The sequence below is a fragment of the Sminthopsis crassicaudata genome, chromosome 2 (assembly GCF_048593235.1).
Source record: "Sminthopsis crassicaudata isolate SCR6 chromosome 2, ASM4859323v1, whole genome shotgun sequence".
NCBI lineage: Eukaryota > Metazoa > Chordata > Mammalia > Dasyuromorphia > Dasyuridae > Sminthopsis > Sminthopsis crassicaudata.
In genome coordinates, this window is record NC_133618.1 from 54,635,333 (window position 1) to 54,662,056 (window position 26,724).

Sequence of the window (26,724 nt, forward strand, 5' to 3'; positions counted from 1 at the left end):
TTCCATCTAGAGAATTGGATGATGTGGCTACCATATCTGAAAGTGATTCCAGCACTGGGAGGTCACATACCCTCATTTTACTGGCACCCAGAGAGGGAATGGAACCTGCCCATCCTCACACAGCTAGGACAGGACAGTCCATGCAGCCCAGTCCCAACCCCAACAGGTCAGAGTTATTTCTCAATATCTCTCTGCACTGCAACAGCCCTTATGACATGGAGCTGTAACACTGGCATTGTTAAATAAACAAATATGACAAGGAAATTTAAGGTTAAAGGGCAGCATTCTCTATTCTGATTACTCTCTAGAGGTGTTCTGACTTTGAAGACATATATATAAGAAAAGCAACAGATTTAGCACCCAAGGATTTGAATTTGAGTTACTGGTTCTGTACTAACCAACAATAAAACATATATTGCATTATATATCATTTTGGGGAAGGTTTCCAAATAATTCTGTAAATATTAACTCATTTTATTTTCAGAATAACTCTGGGAGGTATGAGGTATTATTATCTCCATTTTACAAATAAGGAAACTGAGGCAAATATGTGTAAGTGGCTTGCCCAGGCATTTACCTGGGCCACATTTGAACTTAGGCTTTCCTAACTCTGTGTCCAAAATTAAATTCACTGTATCACCTAGTTCTCAAGTAATTACAGGAAACGAGTTCCCTCTCTCTGAACCTCAGTTTCTTCATCTGCAAAATAACAGGGTACAAGGGCAGTTAGATGATGTAGAGTCCCAGTCATCCAGAGGACCTGAGTCCAAATCTAGCCTCAGATACTTACTAGCTGTATAATCCTGCGCAAATCATTTAACCATGACAGCCTCAAAAATAATAATAATAATAATAATAATAACAACAGGGTAGGACTGAGTCACAGATCTAGATCTGGAAGCAGTCTCAGAAACCAATTTCCTTATTTTACAGATGAAGAAACCATCTTGGGAATGTTCATTGATTGACCCAAGATCACATGGATAATAAGGATTAGAGAGGAAAGTAGAACCTAAGTCTTCAGACTGCAAAACAAATAGATGTTCTTTTTTCAGATCCTAATGATACCTACACATTTAGAGGGGGAAGGGAATTGAGATATCACCTAATTCAATCCCCTCATTTTACAGATGAAAAAAAGAATGCCTAGAGAGAAGAAGGCTTATAGAACTTGGAACCAGAAGACAGCATTGATCCTTTGCATCTGTGGGCTTCAGGATGCTCATTTGTGAAATTAAAACAACGCTTGAACCTCCTCCTTCCCGGGGATATCCTGAAGGTCCAAAGAAATAATGACCAAAGTCTACTTTCTAAATTTCATTCAATCCAAGCCATACCAACTAAGAATCCACAAATGCTCAGCAATGGGTGAGATTAAAAAGTTTAAGTACAATAGGGTCACTGCCTTCATGAGATTGACTTATTAACATTTATCTTAGAACATCTCAATACTGAAGCATTAGGTAAAGTTTATCAGATGTTTTATCTACATGGTACCAACCATATGACAATGTGAAAGTGGGTTCATCAATTCTCATTAGTTATTATATCAGTAAGAGCTCTGAATTTGGAGTAAGAAAACCTGTTTAACCATAAGTACATCCTCTCTCTGGACCTCAGTTTCTTCTTGTGTAAAATAGGTTACCTGGACCAACTGTACAATCCCTTTCTAGCTCTAAAGCCAATAATTCTAGATTGGTTGACAATTTGGCTGTCATATATAATCTCAGCTCAGCCCTATAAAGGAATATATCACATTTCAACTGGCAGAAAAGTCTACAAGCAAACAAAAATGCTACCAGTGAGAACAGGGAAATAGCTATTGATATTTGAATAGATCAGTAGACTGTAAATTTCCTGAGGGCAGGGAACCATGTCTCATATAAAATGTGTATAACTTCCAGTGCCCAACACAGGATCCTATATACAATAGAGTTTACAAAAGGTTGTTACTATATTATTGTCATAAAACAGAGATTTTCAACTCGGGGTCCATGACCTTGTATAAAATGGGATAGTATTTGTATAACATGAGATAATATTTGTATTTGTATAATACATTATGTAACACAATGGGTTATATATTTTATATAGTATAATTCAATATTTGAATTTATATGAGATAATGTTTATATTTGTATAATATATTATGTATCATAATGGTTTACACATATTTTGTATCATATAATATAATATTTTTATTTGTATAATACATTGTGTAACATAATGGGTTATATATTTTGTATTGTATAATATATTTGTATTTGCATAATGAGATAATATTTGTATATACATCATAAATTGTATAACACAGTACATTATACATTTTGTATTAGTACAGTATTTGTATTTGTCTGTGAGACATTTGTAAAGAGCATTGCAAGACTTAATGGAGTACTTAAATGCTAGCTATTATTATTATTTTATATTTTATAACTATTTCAATATAATGAGTCATCTCTGCAATCCTCTGTATTTTGCTGTATGTATTTAAAAGCAATCTTCTGAGAAGGTCATAGCTTTCCCCAATCTATTTCGAAAGGCTTCTAGGACACAAAAAGGACTAAGATTCCTTGATATAGAGGGAGCTGATTTAGAAACATGTGGTAATGGCATAAGAGAGAGTTGAGAATTAGGAAACCAGATGAACCCACTGCCAACTTCACTTCAAATTTGTCATGTTTTCTGCACTCTACTTTCCCCATCTGGCTTAAAGGTGCTATATTATATAGTCGTTTTTGTTCCTTTATCCTATGGCTCAAAAAACTCTGAAACACTAGTAAAAAGGGCCTGCACCCTATCTTTTAATTTGGGCATGGTTATGGCTCACAGAATGACAATAGCAAATACTCTGGTTCCATACCTCCCAGGCTAGCAAAAAGCAATTTAGAAACCTTAAAATATTATATAAAAGTTATATAAATATTACCAAAAATGTTATAATAAATATTCATTTTGAATGATTCAAATTTTACTCTTAAGTCCACAAAATGGTAAAAGCACAGATCCATCCTTTGTGTTTCAATTAAAGACTATATGGTGTAATAGCAGTCAGATGATCTGGATTCATGTTCCATATTTATCCCTGATAATGCTTTTCAGCTTTAGGCACATGGCTTACCCCCCATGAGACTGTATTTCTCCATCTGTGTCTTGGTAATAACATTATTTGCAGTAACTATTTCACAGAGCAGTAGTTATGAAAATCATTTAATAAATTATAAAGCATTTTAAAAGTGTGGATTAAGATTATTGATACAAAGACAAAGAAATTGTAGCCAAGAACTTAAATTTCATGATTTTATGAATCAGACTGCTATCTAGCTCAAGAACCTTAAATAATAATGAGGATAAAGATCCATGATTCATCCATTTTTTGTATCTGAGGCAAAGCTGAACACAATGCCTTACACTTTTTTTAACCTCATAGATAAGATTTTATTGATATAGGAAACTCTCAGATGGAAAACTCTACTAATACAGATCCACACTTGCTCAGTAAGTTGATAATGATGGGTTATTTGGAAGCACTCAATGAACATACCAAAGAATTAGTACTGCCATTTGTAGTTAGCACTGAAATAATTCAAATGTACATCAGGTTTTAATTAGGAACCAAGAAATATTTCTCAATGAGTTTTTTCTAGCCTACTATCAATTAATCATCAGGTAATTGGGAAAGCAGAAGATTATTCATGGTATAAGAGACAAGTGTATGAATTAAGAACATCTTCCAGGGTATTAGATGAGTTCTCCATGAAGGATTTGGGGAAACACACAAACAAGTAATACATAAGAAAACAAGGATGGGTTGTAATCTCTACCTGTGGAAGAAATACCAACATATTCATGAAATGAGAGATCCTTGGTTTCAAAATATATGCCACAGATACAATAGAGAAAGAAAGAGGAGAAAATGTTATTTCTGAAGTTCTGGGTTCTTTTAAAACTGGAAGACCCAGTAATTTAAAGAAAACTAATTATTAAACATTTCAACCTGCCCTCTCAGTTGAGGAATGATCCCAATTCAGGCAGATTTCCTTAGGAAAGAAATGCTTCTCCATACCTTGAAAATAGAAGCATCCACCTCCTGATTATAATCCTGCTTGCCAGCATGTTTCCAAGGGATCCGAAACATGCTTTTCTCCTCATTTTCCCAGATGAGTCCAGGATACATATTACTGTCAATTTGTTCAATCAGCCACTGCCGGAGCCGTCTTCCACTATTTCTGTCACACATCCTGAAGGAAAGAAATCAAAGATCAAATACTTGTCAGCCAGTTTCCTAAAGAAATGCCATATCAGACAATGGAGTTATCTGAGCTTGGGAAGCATATGAACTTTCTTCATCAGAAACAGGGAGAATCCAGAAACCTGAGAAGTCACTGTAGGAAAGAGACAGTTGCTGCCCCTAAGAGATCAAATGCTTCAACAAAAACAAGAAATCTCCTTCTTAATTGTCAATATTACAAATTACAAAATGGCAAATTTCCAAATGTGTGAAAATTCTCTTGGGATTTTTTTAAGGAAAAATATTAATTTTTCAAGTTTTATCGACTTTGTAGTAAACTATAGACAAAGGCAAAGTCTAAGTACTCTAGTCTACTGTGTTGTTGTTAGTCTTTTATATTCAAAGAGGACTAGTGAATCCTGAGTGATGTCTTGACTTGAAAACGAATTGGATTTAAAATGAGTCACAGTTGCACAGAGTTATCAATTTCTCTCTTCTTGGGTCATCAAAATCTAGTGGAAAGATAAAAGTCAAGATGGCCTGGGATGCAGTGAATAACCTTGGCATTTCCAATGCCTGACCAAGCTCTAAATACTCCACAACTATTTTCATGATGGTTGGAACAAACTACTCTCATCAGTCCATTCAGAGGGGGAAGGGGAGTCTTCACAAAATTTGGGTAAACACACCCAACTCACTAATAGTTTGAGGCCTGTCAATTATCCTGAACCTGATTTAGTCAGTCTGCCAAAACAGTTTTACTGGCATATGGCTGCTGGGCATGCTACAGTTATTCGGTGCTACTGGTGAGAGTGAGGTGAAGGTAGACACCAAAAGTGGATAAGCAGCCCTGAAAAGAGCTCACATCAGAGGTGCTCATCCTCCATGAACATAGCATACACCCCTTTGGTCCATTCTAACCCAAGAGTGGGAAAGCTACCTTTATACTTAAAGAGAAAAACCCTAGAGTCTGTCAACCAATGCTAATCTCACCTTCCTACTTGTGTTACTTTTGGCAACAACTGAGTTCCAACATCTCTGGGACTCAGTTTCCTCAACTGTCAAATGCGAACATTGGACTTAATAGCCTCAGCTCCAAATCTGAGATCCAATGATCTTTTTTAATGCATTCATTCTTTACTTATATGCAGGAGAATCCTGAACATCTTTCAGGTGCTGCCTCCTGTAGAAGAGCTTTGCTGAACCCTGCTCACTCCACCCAATTATTAGTGATCTATTCTTCTTGAAATTACTTTGTGTTATATTTATGTACTACCTTGTGTACATGTAGTATCCGCACTCAATCCCACCAGAGAATGTAAGCTCTTTGAAGGAAGAAATGATTTCAATTTTATCTTTATGTTTTGGACATAGTAAGTGCTTAATAAATGTTTGCTGAATAGAATTACTGGATGAATAAATCGATTATAATTCAAAAACAGGATAAAATATTGTCCTTGACTTACCAAAATTATATCATTGATCTAACACATAGAACATGAGATTTTGAGGGTTTTTTCTCTTCCAATAATGACATATTCTATCTAATATCTTTGATCCATTGGAACAGTAATATTAAATCATGTTTATATAATGCTATGATATTCACAAAAAGACATTTATTCTAATAGTAACCCTATTATGCGGACACTGTGACAATTATTACTCCCATTTTCTAACTGAGGAAAGAGAGATGATATGACTGATCCAGGAACACAAAGCTAACAAGTATCAGAGCCACAATTTATAGATTACAAGAATCGGAGTGGCAAGGAACCTTGGAACTCACCTCATCCAAACCTATCACTTCACATAAAAGGAAAATGAGTTCCAGAGAAGTAAAATATGTTGCCTAAAATCACATAGTACAAAGCAGAACTAAGATTCAGATCCAGGATTTTGTCATTCCTGTCAGATTTAATTGTAAGGTATTAAGCATATTTATTAAAAACACAAGTCACCAAGATAACTTTACAGCAAAGGACACCTATGAATCCAGTCAACTCACATGGTTCCATCCTACCCCATTCCATCCAATTGCTAGTATTTACTTAACATTTATTTACTTAATTGTGTACACGTAATACTGCCTCTGCCTCCCCTTTTATAGAATAAAACCTCCTTGAAGTCAGGAATTATTTCATTTTTGTGTTTGTATTCCCAGGGTCTGGCACACTGTTTTTGCACACAGCTTATTAAACATTTACTGAAGAGAATTGTGGAATGAATAAGTTGATTATAATTTTAAAATACCTGTTCTTTCTATGTCTTTATAAAACCAATCATATGTACCTGATAGGTAACTGGCCAAGAAGACCAAGGGGCATAGCTTTAGTACAATAACAGAGTCAACTGTCTTTTTAGTGATCAAACCCATTAATCTCTTTAGCATAAGCAATTTGGGCTACAAACCAACCATAGGGAAAAAAAAAAACAGGAATGACTCTCTCCAGTTTCTCAGATCTATCTGTTATAAGAACAGTCTTTGGAACCTAAACACCATGCCAGGACATGTCCATTTTCCCAAGAACCATAAGAGTGTCAACCATGCTTTATTATCTTACAATCATCATTTACAAAAACAACAGTTGGAAATCCCCTAGACAGTTAGCCAGACACCCACCCAGAAAATAACATAAAATATGTTCTGTGGAGTAAAATATAACCTCTCCCTGCCTTCCTGATGGGCAATAATCAATAGTTACAAAGTACAACACAAAACATGACTGAATCCCATCTGAGGTAAACTAATCCTTAAGTTGACACTGCCCATTATCCTCAGGGAAAGGTTCCACTTTTCTGTAGCCTGAAGGCCCACTTATATTAAAAGGTCATTTTATATTGGATGAGAAGACAAAGAATTTCTGGTCAAATTTCTGCCAAAGGTACTTTTGTCCAACTCATATGAAAACTTTAGTTCATCCCACTCTGTTGCTTTATGAATTTAAAAACCAAGGGATGCAGTCTCTGTTGGGTCACCAACTAGCCTTGCATTGAGGGTTTCTCTGTTTCTCTCTATCAGCAGTGATGTTCCCAATTGGGCTACAGAGGGTACTTCATTTAGCACCATTTTATCCTTAGCATATACATATAAATATATATATATATATATGTATATGGGATATATCCCATATGTCATTTTTCAATCTTTCTGTTGTTTTTCTTTGCCAGATATCAACCTCCTAAGGGTTAAAGACTAAGACTTCAACTCTCTCCCAGAGAGAAACAGTGTTCTATCCGCAAGAGTGATAATGACTGACTGAATAATTGATACAAATTCCATATCAATAAAATGAAGGTCTCTATACTTCAAAAAAATCATCCTGTGTGGGGGTGATATGGTGATATGGAAGAATAGAAAGAACGCTGAACTTCCAGACTCAACATTTAGTAGCTGTATGATCTTAGCTTATTTCCCTGAAATTCCTCATCTATAAAATGAGAATAATACATGCATTAGTGGGACTATCCAGAAGATATTTATAAATTTAAAAGTATTATGAAAGTATGAATAATATTGCAATTTTATTAAATGCAGTCTTATTTCCAATAGGATTACATTCTTCAGCACACTATGTTTTGTAACTATAAACTTTTAGATGAAGCTTGACTGAGTCAGCCAGTTGAACAGCCAAGAAAAAGACAGTGTCTTTTGTTACTGAGGGAACAGCATCATGGAGGGGAGCTGTGCTAGAACAATAAAACAAAATCAAACATCCTTCTGAAACAGAATACACAATGTATATAATAAGGAAAGATCTCATAGGGGACTTCATTAAAGTTAAAAATTGTTGGGACAGCTAGATAGAGTTCCAGCCCTGAGGTAAGGAGGACCTGAGTTCAAATTTGACTTCAGGCACTTAATACTTTCTAGCTATGTGACCCTGTGACAGTCACTTAACCCCAATTGCCTAAGTAAAAAAAAAAAAAATTAGAAATTATTGCTCTTTGGAAGACTCCATGATGAGAGGAAACCAAGCAATATACAACTGAAGCTCCTTGCTTCCTCCTTTTACTAAATTAGCCATCTAAAGTCATTAGCATTTCTATATCACTTTTGCCTGTCTTTCTAAATGATTTTCTGAAAGTTTAGATGGTCTGAAGACTAAAAGTTCTTTTTTTCCTAGCAACAGGGTTAAATGACTAGTCCAGGATCATACTTGATTTGAATCCTGGTCCTCCTAACACTAAAGGTGGTATGCTATCCATTGTGCCACTCAGCAAACCTGAATACCAGGAGTTCTTAATGGATTTCAGAGATTTTGTGAACACAGAAGTGAAAAATATTTTGATACTTAAAAAAAAGTGTTTAAAAACTCCTGAGCTAATCGAACCTCTACCACCCCATTCCATCCCATCCTACCCAGCACTTAATAAATAATGGAATTGGAAAATAAGATGACTTGGCCAAAGACATACAACAGTTGGTTGAATCCAACCTTGAAAGTAGATCTCTTGACTCCCAGTCTAGTGAGTATCCTTTACACTACAGCAGAATAATAAAAGGAAGAAGCAAGATTCAAATTTTTAGCACATATACATACTTATCTTAATTTTCATTGGACAAAAGAATAAGGTCTGGATTTAGTCAGAGGAAAACTGTTTTGAAATTCTAGTTCCAACACTAGAAAGCAAGTCACTTCCCCTCTTGAGATCTCACTCTGCTCACTTATAAAATGGAAAGCTACCTCCCTCCCTCATCTATGCTTGTTGAGAGGAATGCTTTTTGGAAGCCATAGAATATGATAGAAATAGGAGCCAGCTCAACTTGTTTAGAATCTTGTTTTGTGAAGAAATTCTTTAGGTAACATTGGTTCCTCATTTTATTGTCACAACCTGCCTTTTACAAAGGAAAAAAGGAGTATCAAGTAGTAAGGTGAGTTGCCTAAATCCACATCTCCTATTAAGGTATAGGATTCAGAGATAAATCTTCTGATTCCAAAGTGGATTCCAAATGCTGGGAGAAACAGCATTTCCTGCAATGAAATCCTATTATTTTATTGCCTTTATTAACTGTCAGGATGAAAATTCTATTTGGAGTACTGATAAATTTACCTATGTGCCAACATTAATCCAATGCCTTGGCAGGAACAATTCAGAAACAGGATCATGTGCTTACAAGTAACTTCCTCTTCCTTAATTTCAAGATAATTTTTCATACCTGCCAAGTCCTATCTAGAAATAATCTGCATCCCTACAAATCTGCCAGATCTAGGATCAAACCAGTTCTATCCAATTTGGAAATCCATGTACTAAACAGCAAAGGTGTGTCTGAGAAAACGTAACTCACTCACTCTATCAGGTACCCTTTGGACTGAGGATATAATTTCCCCTATTCCTCCCTCTTATTGTACCAGAAAAGCTTGGAAACTGCTTCAGCTTCTTTCCTACTATTTTGGCCCTCAACATTCTTGAACTGATAAGAACAATTTCAGTTTTACTTCAGAAAAGCTTATGCCAAATTTAAAGGTATCGATCTATAATCACAGACCATCAAGCACTCTCTCCTTGGGAAAAACAACCAAGTCTCAGATGAGGTAATAATGGTTATAAAGTGCTGTCAGGCAAGCAATAGGCAACAAGCATTTAGTAAGTGCTTAGAGCTCAACAGGTGCTGCTAATCGCTGTAGATACAAAGAAAGGCAAAAATAGGTCTTGCTCTTGGGGACTTTATTAATGTGAGAGAGTTTAAAGTAGATAAACTCTTATTTAAAATAATCAATTACTATTTCATCAATTAGATGAAATTAGCAAGTAAGGTACTTTCCAACTATTAAATATATGAAATATCTTATTAAATCAAAACATCATTTTGAGTGATTTTGCACAAAAGTTGATCAGAAGCAGTAAACTCAGCAAAGGAAATCATTGTTACATTGTGGTGGAAAGGAGGGAGCCCAGGACATAAATCAAAGGACCTAAAATCAGATTGATAAATATGAATCTTGGCAGTGTATTTAATACCATAGTATTTACTGTGGAAAAAGGAGAAAAAATAGGGTCCCTGGATGGAACAGACTCTGTAATAATTCAGGCAATTGAAATATTAGGAAGATTGAGAAACACAACTTATTAGAAAGAGATCTAAATTGAAAAGAAGTTGTTTATTGAATTTGTCATATACAATTCTTAGTGACTCCATTTGGGGTTCTCTTGGCAAAGACACTAGAGTGCCTTGCCATTTTCTTCTCCAGCTCATTTAACAGATGAGGAAACTGAGGCAAACAGGGTTAAATGGCTTTCCCAGGGTCACACAGGTAATAAGTGACTCCAAGATCAGCATTCTATCCACTGTGCTATTCAACCATCCAAAATTGGGGGAAAAAAACCTAGATTCAAATCTTGACCCTACTACTTAATTACCTTCATGAATCTAGGCAAGGGGGAAAGGAAAGGAAGGGGAGGAAAGATTAAACATTTCTCAAACACCCAGTGTAAGCCACCCTGCTCTGAACTTTATATCCATTCCACTACTGGAGAAAAGTCTAGAGTTTGGTAACAGTAAGATTCTAATTATGGATCTCTATCCAAAGTTCAGAAAGCCATGTGAAGAAGTGGAGAGATGGAGAAAGATTACCTGTACCAGATAAGTATGTTCATTTTTATATAACAACTTTAAATTTATTTAAGATAGGAGATGAAAAAAGGACAGAACATTAAATATAGGAAGGAGGTATGCAGCAATGAAAATGCTGCTTCTGGAATCCAAGACCGGGGTCTTAACTCCTACAATATCTAGTCAAGTCACATTTCACCCTTTTAGACCTCAGTCTCCTCATCTGTGTTGGGCAAGATCTTAAATTTCTAAGGTTCATTCTGGGTCTAAATTCCATCATGAGGAAGATCGAATAATACAATTCATTTGGCATCTGAAAACTCCCTAAAATAATTATTAGTAATACATGATTTCAACAATGGGGCCACCCCCTCAACCAGTGAAACACAGTCCCTTGGCATACAGATGATGTTCATGAGTTGCTGGGGGGTAGAAGAAGTAAGTGAATCACCTAGTGGCCCACCTTAGGGTGAGGGGGCTCTCTGAATTTAAGTAGACTGCTCTTCAATCAACAGATGCATAATAAATACACAACTGGAATCTGATGCTCCTCCAGCTAAAAGGGTCCTATCAAAATCTGAACTTCATAGACACAGTCTTTGAAATCCCAGATCACTAGGATATACCATAAGATATTTAATATGTATGGGAATGCCTGCCATCTAGGGGAGGGGGTGGAGGGAAGGAGGGGAAAAATTCGGAACAGAGGGGAGTACAAGGGATAATGTTGTTTTAAAAAAATTACTTATGCATATGTACTGTCAAAGAAAATGTTATAATTATAAAAATTTATAAAAAAACAAAAAAGAAAAAAAGAAATTACGAAGAAACCAAAAAAAAAAGAACAAAAAAAAAAAAAAAGAAAGAAATCCCAGATCAACTCCACCAAGTGATGAGGAATTGGTGAATAAAAGCAAAGGATCATTTAGACAATGAAAATCACTTCGGTGATATTTAAGGTAGGGGGAGAATAGGGAAAATGAGGAAGTATGTAGACAAAACTGAGTTTTTAAAAGATATATGCTTAGGCAATGTAGGGAAAGAGTGATTATTTCTCCAAGTCTTACTTTTCTTTCCCAATCCCCTAATCTCTATGGCAATTTCCCTTCAAAGAGAGATAGGGATTTGAGGCACAATTTCCCACTTATTTTAGTTTGTCATACTTGAGGAAGGGAAGAGAATAATACCATATTTCATTTTTATCTCCATCACAAATCACCATATGATTAGCCATAAGCAAGGATACTAAATACAAGTGAGGGTTGGGGATTTCCTTTTGGCAACACTTTTCCCTAAAGCAGACTTTCTTGGGAAGCATACTTAGAAAAGTGGCATTAGGTTGCCCAAATCTAAGTAAGATCAGCTACAAATTCCACTATCCAACCAGAACAAATAGGGTTCTTTATCCCCTGTTGTCAAACTAGAAAGATTTCTACAAAATGGACTTACCTGCCTCATTTTTTAAAGTGTTTGATATTGTTACACACACACACACACACACACACACACACACACACACACACCACTTGCCAGCTTCAAATGAATCTTGTCCAAAAAACAGGCAATGCCCAGGATGCCTTTTTGATCCACAAATTTCTGACTGGGTCTAAGGCATCCATGAATGGGAACATCTCATTTCATCAGTACAATGTGGACACATAGAGGTCCAGAAGCCACTCTATGTTCCCCAACCTCAAAAAAATATATATTATTTAATTAGTTGATGGGAATCTTCTCTGAAGGGATTTTTCCACCTAGTAGGAAAGATACATTAAGCCAGTTGCATTTATCAGAAGCCTTTGACCACTGTCAGAAAGGTATGGGTAGTTTTTAACCAGATACAGCATGGAGGTCTATTAGAGTTTTCTTCAATATACAAAGAATAGAAGAATGACATTCAAAGGATATGTGGTAATAGAGGAATAAATCTTAGACAAAGTCAAAAAACCCCAAATACAGATTTAGGACTTTGGGCAAATAATTTGGTCATTTCTATCTCAGTTTCCCCATCTATAAAATGAAGATGTTGGACTAGATGGTCTCTCTTATCCTGCTATGATCTGTGACTTTATGAAAGAAGAATGCAGGAGTACAAAAGAAAGATGAGCAGTTTATTTCCTCTGGCTCAGTAATTTAAAAAGACATTTTGCTAACCCTGAGCAGAGTTCAAATCCCACTTCCAAAGAGGAAGTTAAAGCATTATTTTTTTAATAGCTGCAGAAGCAAAAAGAAAGAAAGAAAGAAAGAACAAAACTTCTCAGAGTTGGTTACTAAAGAATGCTTACAAAGTGGGACACAGTTTAAACATTTGTACTTGCAAAGCCCTGTAGTACTGAGAAAGATACCAAAGTTTCGATTAGTTCTTGCCTTCAAGGAGCTCACTTCGGTATGAATCAACAAATAAAGTACTTCAAAATCCTTGATCTAAATGCCCAAAGAGAGGAATCAAGAAATATGGTATGTAGGCATGTTGAGAGATTTCCATTATGGGATTTAGAAATAGAAGGGGTCTGAAAAACTTAATCAGATCTCTTCATCAAATTTCAGTTTAAAATGATGGTCATCATTTTTAAAAAGATGATTGAGTTGTCTTTCATTTTAAAAGATCTTTTAAAAGATCATTTAAAAAGATGAAGAAAATGAAGTCCTGAGACATAAAATGATTTAAAGACTTGAGAATGGTAGAGCTAAAAGAAACATAGAACACATAATGCCAGCACCAAAAAGAGCCTTAAAACAAAGACTATAGACCAAGCTTCAAGAAATAGATTCCCAGAACCTCAGAGGTCACTAGTCCAATCCCTACCTGAATGAGAATCTCCATTACAATTATCCAATAAATGATTATCCGATCTTAGCTTGAAGATGTCTAAGAGAAAAAGAACCCAAGGCTCAAGGCAGCCCATTTCATTCTTGAATAGATGTGCTAATTGTTAGAAATTTTTGTTTTCCCTGATAGGAAGCCTAAATTAGCCTCTGCAATTTCCCAATCTTTGCTTCTTCTTCTGCCTTCCCCCCCCCATCCCAACCCTCCCTAAACAAAATAAATCAAAACCCACATCCTCAGAAAGTCTTTTAAATAAAGGAAGACAACTATTATGTTCACCACCACCAAGTTCTCTCTTCTCTGAGCTAAAAATTTCCAGTTTTTTCCAGCAGATCTCACCTAGTATTAGCATGATTTTGTTCACCACCACCAAGTTCTCTCTTCTCTGAGCTAAAAATTTCCAGTTTTTTCCAGCAGATCTCACCTAGTATTAGCATGATTTTGTTCACCACCACCAAGTTCTCTCTTCTCTGAGTTAAAGATTTCCAGTTTTTTTCAGCAGATCTCACTATTAGCATGATGATATTGACCACCATCAAATTATCTGTTCTCTGAGCTAAAAATTTCCAATTTTCCCAGCAGATCTCACCTAGTATCAGCATGATTATGCTCACCACCATCACCAAATTCTCTCTTCTCTGAATTAAATATTTCCATCTTTTCCAAGCAGACCTTATCTAATATGATACTAAGAATAGTCACTATCCAATGGTTTCCCTCCTCTGGAGGACCCCAGCTTGTCAATGTTCCTCCTAAAATGTGACATACAGAACTCACCACAGTTATTTTCTATGTCTAATCGGACCAAAGGATAATAAGACTATACCCTTCCTCTTTCTGGACGTTTGACCTCTCTCAGGAGAGCCTCAGATTATAGGCTAAACTGGAAAGCACATTTAGAGAGAGCTTTTACACCAGTCCCCTCATTCTACCCAAGAGGAATAAGAACAGAAAGGCTAAGATTGGTACACAGGTCCTCTGTCTCCAAATACATGTGTATACGGTCATTTATTCTGCCCATTATATTAGGAGGCACTAGCTTGAGTTGTCTATGGATAAGGACCCATTGTCAATTCTTTTCCTGGGAAAGTCTCAGAAGAAAGGGGGAGAGGAAGGTCCCTACCTGTTAGCCAGCAGCGTCAGAAAAAGGTCCTAGCCTGGAGCAACTTTCCCCGCTGCAGTAGTCGGGAGCTAGCGAGTAATTGGGTAGTCCTGAGGCCTCTAGGGTGACAGTAGTCCCGAGGCCTGGAGGGTGACAGTAGTCCCGGGCGGGGCTGTATATGAGCTCGGGGAGTGTCCCCACCGTCCCGCCCCCTGACCGGACTGACGGGGACTGGGACCAATGGCTGCCAAAGAATGGGGAACGTATGGACCAATGGGTGCCCGCCATGCGGAAACCCTTCTTCTAAGCGCTGCTTTTCCGAGAAACAGTGCAGTCCAAGAGGCAGCCGTGGCCGTAACTGTGACCGTGGTGGTGGCTGCGGGGACTTCCCCCTCCTACTGAGAGCTCCCCGTTCCGCATCCAAGTCTCCTGGAGCCCAAGCCTCCTGAGGACTGAGAGGGGCGGCCCGTGGGCGGCTCTGGCTGCTCAGACTGGCGTGGGACGGCGGGGTCCCGGGCTTCAAGGGGTGGGATGGTGGGATGCCATGGCCGAAAGTGACTCGGGTCAGCCGGGTCCGAGCGGAGGCGGAGGCGGGAATTTCCTGGAGATCAGAGTCCCGAAACCCTAAACGGACTCTGCCAGGAGGAAAATTAGAACCGGAGCTGATGAGTGAACCGCCCCCACCGGCGACCCCGACGCTATTCTGGCCTTAGCCCAGCGGCCGTCACCCGGGCCTTGGAGGGAGGGAGAAGGGATTTCTTTGTTTAATTATTCCCGTAAAGGGAGGCAGGGTCTAGGAGGGCAGGAAGAAGGTGTTTATTTTTATAAACTTTTAAAATATAAATGTTATTTATGTATAAATAAAACACATCGATTAAAAGGCTTGTATGACTTTTTTAAGCGGAGCAGTTCACACTACCCGGAGAGCCTTGGAAGAGTCTGTTCCCCTCTCAGTTTCCCTCTTTTGTAAATATGAGGAGGTGAGACTCTATGAGCTCTGAGACTCAAAGAGTCCTTGGGTTAAAGCCCTGCTCAAAGAGTTAAAAAGTGAGCCCAGATTCCAAAGCTGCTCAAAAGAATTAGGAGCCGGGGAACCGAGAGGAAAATGTTTAGGGGCAGCTGGTCAACCCTCTTCCACCTCTGTTCCCCTGAGTCCTTAAAAGGTCTTATAATTCACTCTCATAGTGGGAACGGGAGCCCACTGGATACTAAACTTGATCTTTAAATTATTCGGACACACTAATAGTGTGACCTCGGAACAGGCCCCTCTACAAAATGACTGAAGTGGTTATCTCTGAGCCCCAAAGTCATTTAACCTCTTTTAGATAAAAGCCACCTTTCACTACACATAAAAGTTCTTCAAAGCATAAACACACCCTACAAACTTCACACCCTATAAACTTCCATTTAAAATAAACTATCTTCTCCCTTCCCCCACTACCTGACTAGAAGCAAGCTGCCTTTTCTTAACATCTCTGAACTACAGATTCCTCCCTTAAAATTTATTTGAGCGTCCAGATCCAAAGCCACACACACATATTATATATGCATTTATATGTGCATATTATATACGTCATTTATATGACAACTATATATAGACAGAATAGCATTGTAGAGATATATGACATATTACACATGTATACACATATATAACCATTATATGATTGTATGTGTATATGATGTATATTGTATATAATATGTAACATTCAGATCCATATATAATATCCAATATGTATATATATATACACATATGTATACATACATAGAGGGATATATTTGATAGATGGATGGGTGGATGGACAGATAGATGAATAGATAATAGAAAAATATTGACCTTCAAAGCACTGATTTGATTCATGGGGCTGAGAGATATACCTTAATCAAATACACCACAAGAATTCATTGAGTAGAGATTCCAAATCAGGCTTGACCAAGGAAATTTAGACTGCATACTTCCTTCTTTAACTGTATATACACAGAGAGATAGGTATGTAAGACAACTATATAAAGAGAAATATGTGTATATATAACATATGTAATATATATAATGTATTTTAGAGCTATATGACAATTCTTTTGGTTAGCTTTAGAATTTGGGCTCACTTTTTAACTCTGTGAACAGACCTTTTATCTACCCGAAGACCCTTTAGAACTTAGGGTTCATTTAGTCTTAGCTTCTTATTTCACAAAAGAGAAAACTGGGATTCAGAGAAGGGAGCTCATTTTTCCTAGGTTCTCCAGGGAGTGGAGGCTACTCTGCTTTCTTAAGAAATTTTTGTGAAGAGGTACTTTGCAAACGTTAAAGAGCCATTGAAATGGATTTAGTATATTAATAGTAATAGCAGTAGAAGCAGCAGCAGCAGTAGTAGTAGCAATAGTAGTAGGAGTATTGGTAGTAGTAGTAGTGGTGATTGTAATAGTAGCAGTAGTAATATTAATAGTAGTAGTAGTGATGGTAGTACTGGTAGTAGTTGGTATCAACAGTAGTAATAGTGGTGGCAATAGTAGTAGTAATAGTGGTAGTAGCAGCAGTAGTAGTGTAGTAGTAATAGCAGTAGTAGTAGTAGTGGTACTAAGGGTACTAATATTAGTAATTGTATTAGTGGTGGTAGTGGTAGTAGTAAGAGTAGAAGTAATAATAGTAATAGGAGTTGTAGTAGTGATACTGGTGTTGGTAATGGTAGTAGTAGTTATAGAAACAAGAGCTCCCAGACTTCATTCTGTGCAATCTTTGGCAAATCACTTTCTTGTGAAAAGATAAACACTTGCACACTTTATACAACACCTCATGTAAAAATCAAATAGAGCTTTATGTAAAGAGCTTTCTATTCCTTTTACAAAATGTTTTGTTCCTCACAAAGGCAATCATTTAAATAAGTATTTATAGGGAAGTGTCAGTAAAAATATTCCAGCTAAAGAGACTGGAACCACTCCCAAATGAACAAGAGCAAATTAAAATGAGCATTTCCGAATTTAGACTCCTTGTATTGTGGTGTAATGGGAAAAGTACTGAATTTAGAAGCAAGGGAAATGTATCTCTCTCTCCCTCTCTGTCTCTCTCTCCCTCTCTGTCTCTCTCTCTGTCTCTCTCTCTCTATCTCTCTCTCTGTGTCTGTCTCTCTGTCTCTCTCTCTCTCTCTCTTTCTCTCATCCTCCTTTTTACCTACTAATTATGACTGGGCAAGTCACTGAATTGCTCTGAACCCTCATTTCCTTATCTATAAAATAAGAATAATAAGATAAATTGAACCTGTTTCACTAGGTTGTTGTAAGGATCAAGTGAGATAATAAACCTAAAGTATAAAGTACAGCTATTCATATAGAAATTTCTTATATGCTACTTTATACCTTGTGTAATTCACAGGATTGTTGTGGATCAGAGGAGGAAAGGGTGGAGAAGAAGAGGAGAAAAGAAGGGGGAAAGGAATGGCGAGGGGAGTGGAGGAAAGGGAAGGGTTCAGTGGAAAGGAAAAAAGGGGAGGAAAGAAAAAAGGAGAAAGGAAGGGAAGGGAAACAGAAGGAGGCGGTTGGAGGGGTGGGGAGGAAAGGGAAAGAAAAGTTAATGGAGAGTTGAAAAGGGATGGAAAGGAAGAAGGAAAGAAAAGGGAAGGAAATAATGCTGATCAGATAATCTATAGCATTACTTGAAAGAATAAAAGAGGGAATGGTCTCTTCTGACTACTTTTATATAGACTGCATTGAGATTGTGGTGATGGGATTGGTAGAAAAATCTGGACAAAAGATTAGTAAGGTATATTTCTATTGCTCTGATAGATCTATACCTACAAAGATGGACTTAGTAGAAAATGGTTCATTTGTCACTTTAGTTCTCAAACGTTTTTTCACTCCATAGATCATTAAAACAAGATCAAAGTCCTAAGAACCATTTAATGTCCATTTTTGCTTTTCATTTTTAAACACACACACACACACACACAAGAATCTCATCAAAATTAGTGATGAGAATAGAACTGCTTTTAATTATTCCCCAAATGAATGTGATGTATCTTTTATTCAGTAATGATTAGTAATTATACCAGAACCTGGGAGATTCTAAAAGACAATTACAGAGCCAAGGAAAAATGTCAAGCAGGTGAAGTTTGTCTTAAAAGCCCTATCTCCCCTTTTGACACTCACCCAGGACCTGTTTTTCTAACCAAGTACTTGACTGGCCCTCTGCTATCAAGGACATATCTCTGCCATGTATATTACCACTAACATCTAACACAACCACTGAAACTTATCTCTTCTCTATTTCATTTCCTCAGATTCTTTACTCTAAATTAATATCCAAATTTGATAAGTCAATCAAATCAACCACTTTGTGACAACACACTATTGGAAAAAGGCTTAAGTGGAAGATTTCCTCTATACCTATCCACACTTAAAAATTATAATGTCCTTTTTGAGTCATTTTTTATATTCTATTTTGTGATTTCTTTTTTTAGCTTACATCATAATTTTATTTTTCCAATATATTAACATCTAATATTTCCCAATTACAAGTTTAAACAATTTTTTAGTTTTTCATTCTATATTCCTTTCCTCTCTCCTTCTCCTCTGCCCTCTTTGAAATCACCCAAGATGACTACAATCTTTCCAGCCCTAGATCTCCAACAGAAGTGCCATCCATTTATCTCATTCTCTCTTTTCTCCCATTTCCAAACTGCTGTCAGGGTCTATCAATTTAATATCTCACATAATCCTTCTTCTCTCTTCAGATACTGATGCCAACCTGCTATAGGGCCCAGCCACTTCATGAATTTCCATTGCCTACTAGTTGCTATTCAATCTCTCTTCTGTGCAGTCTTTTCCTCAACTCTAATCTGATGTATATGAAGGGTGAAGATGGAAGCTGAGCCAGAGGATGAGTGCCATGAATTGAACTGGGGAGAGAGGAAGGACTTGGCTTTCCCTGATCCTCTTTTGCTTTTGCTCCTAGATGGGATGGGTGTGGAGAAGGAAATGTTTGCTTCTGTTCTTTCTATGTTATTTATTTTCAATTTCAGGTATTAGAGGTGATTCTCACAGACCAGGAGTTTGAGCCACCAGCCAATAGGTATGGAAGCCCTGAGAAGCCAAGATAGTTTGAGAGAGGAGCCTCCCAAATGCCCAGGAAATAAATTTGTATATTTGTGATTGTGCCTTTTTAAGGAAATATTTCTATGTAAAAGCTAATCTGTTAGCAGTCAAATGACACTGAGATGCAGGGGAATCTTTTTATGATTAGGAACACCATTAGTGGGGATTGGAACCATTTGCAGAGAACTTAGAACTCTCAAATAAATTTAAGGGTACCAGAGAACCTTAGGGGAGTTCAATTAAATATAATACATCTCTTCAGGCACAGAGTGCCACAGTGGTCTGTTACATAAGGAAGCCTTTCTCTTAATTCCCTCTGTTGATTCGTCCTTTACATATCTCATGTGCACACAGTTGTTAGCATGTTATCTCTCACATTAGATTGTGAACTGAGGAATAGGAGAAATTTAAATAAATGCTCAAACTCAAATTCTAACTATCTATACATGACCTTGGCAGGTCACTTAAAAACCTCAGGATTCAATTTTCTTACACTTAAAATGAAGGCCTTAGGTGAAATGTCCTAAAAATCAGTAATCCAGGTTATTGATGGGTAGCAACAAAGTGAGGGAAGGAGGGACTGGAGGGAAGTTCCTTCTAGCTCTGGAATAATAATCCTATCAATTTGCTCAGACAACCTTTCTCATAAATAGTAAAAAGATAAACTTGATTCCAAGTGATGTTGACTTCTCATAAATTTCAAATTAATGTCAAAATTGACTAGGTTTTACTAAAATTTCCCCCAAAAAAATCAAACTATAAAACATTTTACCAATCTTCATAATAATTATTTTAACAATGAACACTATCAACCTGAAGAAATTTAATTTTTCACTATATTTGTTATTTTTCAATCATTTTGCAGTTGTATCTGGCTTTTCATTGCCCTGTTTGGGGTTTTCTTGGCAAAGATACAGGAATGGTTTGCCATTTCCTTATCCAGCTTATTGTGTAGAAGAGAAACTGAGGCAAACATGGTTAAGTGACTTGCCCAGGATCACATAGCTAGTAAGTGTCTGAGGTGGGATTTGAACTTAGTGAAGTGAGTCTTCCTGATTTCAGGCCTGGCCTGGTTCTGTGTACTATGGTACCTCCTAGTGGTCCTATAGTGATATATTATTATTTTCAGGTACCTGACTGGCCCTTGCCCAATGAATAGATATTAACTCTATTCATTATATTCATTATATTACATTCCATCCCCATGTTTATATATATATATATATGTGTGTGTGTGTGTGTGTGTGTGTGTCAACAATTCAAAGGGATCATGATTTCTTTTTTTTAGCTTACATCATAATAATTTTATTTTTCCAATATATTAACATCTATTATTTCCCAATTACAAGTTTAAACAATGTTTAAAGTTTTTCATTCCGTATACTATCCTTTCCTCTTTCTTTCTCCTCTGTCCTCCCTAAGGCAGTGAGCAATTAATGCAGTTCATACATAAATCACCATTTCCATATTAGATTTTTTTTTTGCAAAAAGACTTAAATAAAAACAAAGTACAAATAGCATGCTCATTCTGTAATTCAGATTGTTTTGGGTTCTTTCTTTGGAGGAGGGTAGCAGGCTTTATCATGAGTTCTTTGGGATTGTTTTGAATCCTTGTATTTCTAGGAATAGCTAAGTTGTTGAATAATAATGCCATTATTATTGTGTCCAGCTTTCTCCTGATTCTACTAACTTTACTTTGCATCAACTCAAGTTTTTCAGAAATCATCCTGCTTCTCATTTCTTATAGCACAATAATAATTCATCACAATCATATATCACAGCTTGTTTAGTCATTTCTTAAGAGTCATGATTTAAGAGTGTAGACACTCCCTCCACCTAAAAAAAACCAAAAAAACAAAAAACAAAAAAACTTTATTTCACCCTATTCCCACCCCGAATGAGTTGCTGTGGTCAAAAATAAGATATCATGGAGTGGTCAAACTTCCTACTAGCATTGCCTGGTAACACTGCTCATAAAACTGAAGATCTCAAACTCAGAGAGGAGGCTGGTGCTGGAACATCAGATCCATGGAGTCACTGGTACCCAGCTGTCTCCGGGATGGTACTGGAAGCCCTTCTGTGTCATTAGAATTTGTCAGAGCTTAGATTCCTTTGATGTCACCTTCAAGAATCCAAGATTCTCTCCACACCATTATGAAGTATTAATGACAGACTTCAGTGCCAACCTAATAGCCTTGAATACAGGTAACCTAATTCCAAGGTCTTAGATCCATCAGTTCATTATTGCTTTTGATATTTATTATATATTATACCTCCTTTTTTTCTTTTCTCCAAATCCTGATTATTTAAGGTCTAGATTGAGTTAGTCAAAGTAAAAGCATAAGGAGGTTATCATCTTGATCATTATTCATGCATGAATTGATAGAATCTTATTTGTTTGTAACTGTTTGCTTATCTTGTCCACTCCCTCCCCAATGACACTGCTGAGGTTGTCATCACTCTCATACTTCTTTCTTTTTTTTCCAATTGTATTTTGTTTTTCTAAAAGCATGTAAAAATAGTTTTCAACGTTCATTTTTGTAAGACTTTGTTCCAAATTTTTCTCCTTCCCTCTCAACTCCCTCCTCCCCAAGACAGCAAACATGTCATTTTGTGCAAGAAAAATTAGACCAAAAAAAAAAACATGAGAAAGGAAAAGAAAATTAAAAATAAATAAATAATAAAAATAATAAAATAATAATAAATAAATAATAAAAAAATTAAAAAGTGAAAAAAACTATGCTTTGATACATATTCAGTCTCCAAAGTTCTCTCTCTAGGTGCAGATGACATTTTCCATCCCAGTCTATTGAAATTGTTTTGAATTATCACATTGCTGAGAAGAATCAAGTCCATCAAAGTTGATCATCACATAGTCTTGCTGTTACTATGTACAATGTACTCCTGGTTCTGCTCATTTCACTCAGCATCAGTTTATATAAGTCTTTGCAAACTTTTCTGAAATCAGTTTACTCATCATTTGTTACAGGACAATAATATTGCATTACTTTCATATACCATGTATTCAGCTATTCTCCAAGCATCCATTTCCAATTCCTTGTCACTACAAAAGTATCTGCCACAAACATTTTGCCTTTTTTCCCTCTTTTATTATCTTTTGGGGATAAAGATCTAGTATTACTATGATATCTCAGATCACAGAACAGCAGAATCTCAGAGACAAAAGGGATCTGGGCTCAGAATCAGGGAGATGAGTTCAAATCCTGCTGCCTCAGACAATTACTCGCTATTGTTGTTCATCCTTTGTCTTTGAAGAGGATCTAAGTCATGATATCTTGACTTTCTAGGGAGTTAGATTTAAGTAAGGCAGAACTAGAAAATGTCATCAGCCTCTCTTTTTCTCCTCCAGAGTCATTGAGATCCAGTGGCCATACAAAGTTAGGATAACTGGTGATGGTCCAAAATGGATGTGTTACTCTTAGCATGTCACTAATCTGTCAGCATCAGTTTTTTTTAATCAGTAAAATGAAGATCTCTGAGATCCTTGCCAGTTCTAAATCTAGGATTCTATCATCTCAGTATCTGAACAAACACCACATACACAACCTAAAGGCCATCCAGTCTTTCCTTAAGGAACTGTAATAGTAACTGTCAATTAACATTTTAACAGAATTTCTTTCAACAAGCAGATATGATTGGTGATAATTAATGGCTTTTTCCAGAGAGGTTAGTGCAAGAATTGCTTTTAATGAGAATTTTCTTAGAACTCTCTTCTGAACTATAAGTGAAAAACACCCTGTTGTTGGCAGTAGGTGTCACTCTATACATTTTGAGAATTTTTCTCAATGGACTGCCTTAAAATAGACGAATAGACAATGGACTAATTAAAATAAGTTCTGAAATGTTACCCACTAAGTCTTTACTGCCTACTTATGAGTCAATCAAACACAATTTTTTCTAATCCTGACATCTAAAAATGCAACTTTGGTGATTCCCTCATCACTCACTAATCTCATTACTTCCTTTTCTTAATTTAAGGCTTGGAGAATGTGTCCTATATCATGCTATGATTTCACTCATTTTACAACTTCCTAAGAGTCCCAAATTTTGCATTTTTAATCATTCTTTCCATTAGTGCCTCTCTTTCTGCTATAAAATGTGAATTTAGTATATCTCCCAAAATGGGGGTAGGGGAAGAGCCCAATTCACACCTCTTCATTCTATAACTTCTTCTAACTATTGTTCTTTTCCTTTCTTTTCTGATGCTCTCAAACTTCTCGAAGCCATGATCTACACTATTTCCTTTTCCTACTATTCATTTTTTCTATCAGTCTGTCTTCTGTTCTCACCATTCTAGCAACATGGCTCTGAAGAAACTACTATCAATGACTTCTTTACTGCAATTTAGTGTCCTCTTCTGAATATATATTTACTGATTTCTCTGCCACCTTTTATGTTATTTCTTTGTTTTTTCTTTTTTTGGCTTCCATAAAAATACATTATCTTAGTTCATCTGCAACTTCAATTTTTTTTATGTTTTCTCTAGCTCATCTTCCAATAATAATAACAACAACTACAATTTATATAGCCCTTGTTATATGCCAGGTAAATGCTTACAAAAGTACTTATCTCATTTGATCTTCAAAACAACCCTGGGAGGGTTCTAACTAACTGGAATTTAAATCATTTTATCCTTTCATTTCTTTCTCTAAACAGTCTTTCCTTAAAATAATTCATTAACTCTTGAAGTTTCAGTAAATACTTATAAGCCAATGATGCTCATTTATGTTATTATTTCCAGCCTTACTCTTCAGTTGCTGCTAAAATCTCTACTTAACTACTTTGCTTTAATTCCAAATACAGTTATTTCAAACAAAGCTCATTATATCCTCCAAAAACTTATAATTTTTTTATACCTGTTCTTTGTCTGTCAGTACTACTATCATTCTCCCAATCATTCAGACTTACAAGATCATAAAATAATAATTTTAGACTTGGAAGGGATCTTTGAAGTCAAGTTCAATAACATCTATAGAATGAGGAGTTTAAGCTTAAACTCCTTCATTTTATAAATGAGAAAAAATTTCATATAATAATTTAATTCAATTTAATAATTAAAATCACCAATTATAATTTAATTAATCTATATAAATTAAATATTATTTCATATAATAACTGCATTATTAAATGATGGCTAAATTGACATAACTAATTGGAAGAGCTGCAATCCAATCCCAGGTCCTTTAATACCAAACCCAGTGCTCTTTCCATTTTTATGATGGCAGCAATCACATCTTATTTATTTCATATCCAATTTGATTCATTTTAATGCATAGTATAGAGTAATGCATATAGTAAATATGCAATAAATGATTGTAGGGTTTTAATTTAGTTGCTTTTGAGGAAGTGAGCACACCAACTATACTCATTTCTTTTTTAATATATTTTCCAAACTGCATTTTAAAACACTATTTTACATTTGGGTGGGTCTTTTTTTAACATTTTGATTCAGATTCGCTCTGTCCCACCTCTCCCTTCCCCTCCTGAGATGGTAAACAATCAGATATAGTTTAATACATATGCAATCATTTTTAAAAATTCCATATTAGTAATTTTATATAAGAAGACTCAAATAAAAGAAAAAGAATGAAAGAGAAAATGTACATTTCAAAATGTATTCAAATGATATCAGTTCTTTCCCTGGAGTTAAATAGTATGTTTTATCATTAGTCCTTTGAGAATGTCTTGGATCATTGTATTGCTGAGAATAGCTAAATTAGTCACAATTCTTCATTGAATAATATTGCTGTTACTATGTATGTATAACATTGTCCTGGTTTTGCTCACTTCATTTTTCATTACTTCATCTAAATAGACTCCACCCCAGTTCCCCAGAATTTTTCATCTCCACCTTAAATGCCCTCTCATGGTGACAATACTTCCTTGCTTGTAGCCTCCTCCTTCAATTGATGAGTTCCTCCCTAAAACCTCCATTTGAGAAAATGCCCATTCTACCATGCTTATTCCTAACCTAGCACATCCTGGGATTTTCCCATGCCTTCCTTCCCAACCCTGCTTTCCAGCTCCCTGTTATTTGTCTTTCTCCAGTAGATTAGTAACTCCTTGAGAGCAAGGTTTGTCTCTTTTTACTTATATTTTAATTCTCAACAATTAGCACTGTAATTAGCACATAGTAAATGCTTAATAAATGTTTTATCCAATCTGATCTGATCAGAATTATTGTAACTACCAGAACTGAGGAATAGATATCAAAATAATGGTTTATTGTGGTTTAATATTAGGAAAATGATTAATATAATCACATTAAAAGCAAAAGTATACCCAAACACATAATTATATCAATAGATATAGAGAAAGTCTTTAATGAAATGTAACTATTACAGTGGATAGAAGGCTGGGCCTAGAGTCATCTACCTGAGTTCAAATGTGATCTCAGATACTTCTGACCTGTGTGATCCTAGACAAATAACTCAAATCTGTTTGATTCAGATTCCTCATCTGTAAAATGAGCTGGACAAGGAAATGGCAAACCACTCCAGTATCTTTGCCAAAAAAAACCCAAATGAGATCATGAAAAGTTGGACATGATTGAAAACAACTGAACAACAGTAACAACAACATTCATTTATGCTTTTTAAAGTGAACAGCATAGACAAGGAATATTTATCATTTTTAATTTTTAATTCCATTTTTAATATCATGAAAAGTGCATATCTAAAACTAAAGGTTAGAATTAGTTGCAGTGAAAATACTCTAGAAGTACATAATAGCCCTTTTCTAGCTCTAAATTCTATAACATTGACAAAGAGGGGAAATGTTCGGAGATTGGATTTGTACCTGCTTTTTGTATTGTAAGTGATATAACTTCATTTGGTGATTAAGTAGGCTATCTGGCCTTGAAGGTTCCTTCATAGTCAATTGTACTATAATTTCCTGATTGCACA

General features: G+C 36.0%; 1 protein-coding gene across 2 annotated transcripts in view; it reads right to left on the reverse strand.

The window, feature by feature from the left end:
- IRF8 (interferon regulatory factor 8) overlaps nt 1-14,868 on the reverse strand; it is a 37,861-nt gene extending 22,993 nt beyond the window's left edge. Inside the window, exons 1-2 of one of the 2 annotated variants that reach the window (XM_074286290.1) lie at nt 14,738-14,868; nt 3,998-4,241 (exon numbers count right to left, since the gene is read on the reverse strand). The gene's annotated coding sequence lies outside the window, so the exon portion shown is untranslated. Of the gene's footprint in view, nt 1-3,989; nt 4,242-14,737 lie in introns of both variants that reach the window. The other variant, XM_074286291.1, reaches the window with a different exon arrangement.
- Nucleotides 14,869-26,724: the final 11,856 nt, after the last annotated feature.